We start from the raw sequence: 5,077 nt of genomic DNA, 5'->3' as shown, positions 1-5,077 counted from the left end.
CACCTTGGCGCAAGTCAGGCACTTGCCCATGAAGGTAGCGATCTCTGCTTTCATGTTTGGCCACCAATAGAGTTGTTTAAGATCCAAGTACATCTTATCCGACCCAGGGTGAACGGAGTATTTCGTCCTGTGAGCTTCGTTCATTACAACCCCTCTGTAACCACCGAACTTTGGGGTCCAGATCCGGTCCATGAAATAATAGACTCCGTCTCCCTTGATCTCTAGGTTCTTTTCCATTCCTCGCAAGGCTTCACCTGGCATGTTCTCTGGTTTTAAGGCTTCCAGCTGAGCCTCCTTGATTTGAGCGGATAAATGGGAATGGATGGTCATTGTTAGTGCCTTCACCTTACGCCCCGAATACTCCTTTCGACTGAGGGCATCTGCTACCACATTGGCCTTGCCGGGATGATAGCGAATTTCGCACTCATAGTCACTGAGTAGCTCGACCCATCGTAGTTGTCTCATGTTTAACTCCTTCTGATCAAAGATGTGCTGCAAACTCTTATGGTCGGTGAATATAGTGCACTTGGTTCCATAGAGATAGTGTCTCCAGATCTTTAACGCAAAGACCACTGCTCCCAACTCCAAATCATGGGTTGTGTAATTGACTTCGTGTGTTTTCTGTTGAATTAATGTCTAAGTCCATAACTATATTTGGTATGTACTTGACCCGACCCGGCATGGTCCATTTAGGTTGCACTTCACCGGCACAATTTATATGGATAGTCTTTTGAGAATAGTATATTTATGATTTATATTAATATATTATAAGTTCTAATATATTAATATGGAATCATATTATTTAATTAGTATTGATCAAGAATTAATTTAGAATTAATTAAGTGATCAAAAAGAACTAATTAAATATGGACTCTTATATATATGGAATGGGCCAAGTTCATTTAGGTTGGGCTAAGCTTTCATGGATGGTCCATGGAGCTTTTAACCCATGGATCCTATGTAAATGAAAGGTCATGGGTATTAGGGTTTACATGGATGTAACCCTAATCCTCCATAATACATAAAGGGGTTCTTGGCTCACAAAATTGGCACAAGTGTGTGAAAATAAGAGTGGGCCGATTTTAGTGTGCATACATATTCTCTCAAGTTCTTCCAAGGTGTTTTGGTGATTTGTGATTCCATTTGAGGCTTCCACACTATTGGGGCTAAGCTCTTAAAGCTTGAAGACACCAAGCTACATCAAAAGGTATGTCATCTAACTAGAACTTTGTAGTATAGGTACTTCATAATATGCTAGTTAGGATGAAACCTTGGAATAGTTAATATTTGCATGTATAATAGAGAAAACATAGATCCAAGGTTTATAGGGTTGCATGTACACCATAGGAGTGTTAGAATGCTCAAAACCCAACAGTGGTATCAGAGACATGGGTTGTTTTCTGTTATATTGATGCAAATGTTTTATTTTCAAGTTGAAAAAAAAGGAAAAAAAAACATGACGTTTGTCAAATTTTAAGATAATTACGTGTTTTGTGAAAAACGAATTATTTGTAAAATTTGAATCATTTGTTATATGAGTTGAATTATGTCAAATTTAGTAAAAGATAAAATGATATGATTATTTTATTAGTTTTAAAAGTTTGATCTAAATGTTTTAAGGAGTTACATATTTTGTCATAAAATTTTGGAGCTCAAAAGTTTTTTTTAAAGTTGTGATCTTAAGTGTTTTAAAACCTCCATAAGTTATGGATATGAAAGTTTTTTTTTAAAAAAAAAATTGATTTAAAGTTTTTATGGAGTTACAAAATTTGGAGTTAATGTTTTAAAGAATTCCATAACTTGTTCTTAAGCTATGGAACATGAAAAGTTTCATCATAAAACAAGTATTTAACTCCATAAGTTATGGAATCCAAAGGTTTTCAAGAGTTACAAAACTTGCCCTCAAGTTTTGGAATTTGGAAAAAGCTTTTTCTGAAAAAAAAAGAATTTAATTCTAAAACTCTTGGGTTCATAACTTAAACAATTAATTAAATGGTTTTAATTTTGAATTTAATAATTGGAATTATGATGTTTTATTGAATAATTCAAATTAACTCTTATGGACTTTATTAATAGTTAATTAAAGCGTTTAATTAAAAGAGTATTATTAAATCCATAAATAAAGATAGGGTTTGAGTTTAATTAAATTAAAAGTTTAGTTTAATTAATAGATTAAACCACCAAGTATTTTAAATGTCTAAAATACACCCTTATACTATTATAATATTAAAAGTTTAATATATTATACGTATAAGAGCAAGTCGTCTTACCAATAGTAGGCCTCATTCACGAAGCCGGTCTATAAGGGGGGTATAAGGTTACTGCCTATAAAATGGCAGTTTAATGGGTGTCTACTCTCACCCACCGCTTCCTTAACCGGTGGAGGGTCGTTAGCCGAACGGGTAGGACAAGGACTATAATTCTCCATTCATTAAAAGTATTAATGATAAATACTAAGTAACTAAACTCTTAATAATACCCAATCTTAGTTACTTAGGAAAATATGAATTTGGTGCTAACCCATGAAATTACACTTTGCACTTTGCTTAAGTCAGTTAGTGGAGCGTGTGTGGTTAACCGGCACACTAGCTTGATTTAACAAGGTAGGCAAAGGGTAACTTAATGTTTATCATAGTATCAGTGGAGCGTGTGTGGTTAACCGGCATATCGATTGAGGGGTAAATATTAAGGGTACCAAGTATATTTGCATGGTTATTCACACCTTGTTTTGTGATCCTCGGCATCCCAGTCACAAAACCTGAAGGGCACACTCGAGATTGAAACATGCCTTTGAAAAGTTCAATGAATCTCAAAAGAATCTAGGAGTTTCAAAACCAATTAAAACCTAATAATACATTTCGTTTATCTTGGTGGAAATTGGTGAATCGTCATTCACCTACCTTCAAATATTTTATAGCTTGGATTACGGCATCCCTCTTCCAAGTTATAAAATAGTTTGCTGGGTCCTAGCCTTAATATTTCATATTGGGTGTTATATTAAGGACTTTAGATCAACTATCTTGAATATCTCCAAAAAAGATGTCTGGTTCAGACATCTATGATCCTCTCAAATCTCTTGGAACTTCACTTCCTCCACCTCCTCCAATTATTCTCCCTAACCCACAACTTCAAGGTCACTCAAGCCCTATTGGCAAGCAAGGTCTATGTGTGATCGCATCTTGGAGATGAAGTCACATATTGACAAGCCGGGAGAGTTGGGTGTCAAACTCTTGAGAAAGTTGGTGGTTCAATCACTTTCTAAGTCACATAGTGAATTCCTTTGGGACTACTATGAAACAGACTATGACATGACCCTTAATGATCTTATCTATTTGCTTGGTGCTGCTGAATCGGCAATAATTTGGAGCATTGGGAGAGCAAATTTGATTAGTAGATCAACTTACCAAAATACCATGGATATTGACAATGGTAACATTGGATATCTAGAAAAGCCTTCTCTTCCCAAGGAAAGGGATTGACCATAGTCAACTAGGTTGACCAAATGGTAAAAAGAAAGGCTAATTCTGCGATAGTCCCATGTACCATTCCCAAAGAGTCCCTATGTTTCTCTTGCCAAAGGAAGGGGCATTGATTGCGAAGCAGCCTGTTTACTTGAAAGATCATAAGGTTGATCAAGTCAAGAAGATTGACTCTACTTCAGTTAAAGTCCACTATCTAACTCTGTTAAGTTTCTATTCTGAGATTCTTGTTACATGATGTGACTGGGTTACATGTTGATGTTTTAAGAATCAAAGAAAAGTGAAGAAACTTAAAGGAAGTATATGCTGATTCTGATCGTGAAGATGGATCTCGATCGCATGGTTCTGTGATCAGAATGTTGAGCTGTTGCTTAGGAGTTATGATATATTGCTTAGGAATAGATAACAACAAAGTTTTTCATGTGCTTTTGCACTATAAGGATAGTTTTTCCGCAAAGTTTTTAAAATAAAAGAAAAAAATTGATTTTATTTATTTTAAAATATCCTTACAATGGCATTTGTGAAAAGGAAAAAAATTGTTGCTTATATGATTCCATTAATAGCAAGAGTGGAAATATGAATTTGATTCTTTCATTTGTGGTAGTGTCTAAATTTTCCAAATAAGGAAAGATTCTCATCACCCAAGTTTCAGTTGGATAGAAACTTGGAATCATGCAAGTTGTATTGTATGATGAATGAGAACTTTCAAGCATTGGAAAATTAAGACTAATTACTTGTTCACATGGATGTGTGAGTCAAGTAAAGGACTAAGGGATCGAGTACACATTCTTGTGCACTGATCAAGCCCACCACAAATGTAACTTGAGTGACACATCTTAAAGAAGGTTTATTAACACTAGTGAAATGTAAGAGTAAAAGGTTTTCTACTCTTGTACATTTGAATTTGGTAAGTTGTGATGTTTTGGATAAAACAGAGACCAACTTAGGCCAATTGTGTTAAGTGTTTGTCTTGATTAGAATCCACACTATCTCTTGAATATTTGGCAAGAAAGTCTTATAGGTCAAGGAGACAGTGGGAGTCTAAAAGATCCTGAAAGGGTTTCAAGAAATAATCAAGAATAAAACATGTATTTCATCACTAGCACACAACTAGAGGTTTATAACCTATCGTGTTGACATTTCTGTGCCCATTCCAGTTAAGTTAGCTATATATATTTGAGTTCTACATGTTATCAATTGTTTGCATAACTACTTGGAAGCAATGGCAGGCCCTTGTGCTGCCAGGTGGCAAGAGGTTAAGATTGCACAAGTTCAATCCATATGAGTTAGGATTTGTCACTAACCTAGTCTTGTGATTATGGTTTCTCTCCGATTCATGAAAATGATGGTGAGGAAATTCTTTCACTAAGTAGATCTTAAGTAGATAGCAATTCTGATATTTGCAGTTCTCAAAGTCGTTAGTGGAGCGTGCGTGGTTAACCGGCACACTAACATTGACTTATGAGAAATGGCAAAAGGTCTAAACAATTGAGACTATGATTATGGCATCCCTTTTCATAGTTCTGAAATTGTTTAGACACACCTGTGATCTATCTAAGATAAGGTGTATGATTTTGATAAAGTCTTATCAAAGCAAT

Source organism: Lactuca virosa, chromosome 7 (assembly GCF_052849685.1).
Source record: "Lactuca virosa cultivar CGN04683 chromosome 7, Lactuca_virosa_CGN04683_v6, whole genome shotgun sequence".
Lineage (NCBI taxonomy): Eukaryota > Viridiplantae > Streptophyta > Magnoliopsida > Asterales > Asteraceae > Lactuca > Lactuca virosa.
Note: the sequence above shows the minus strand (reverse complement) of the source record.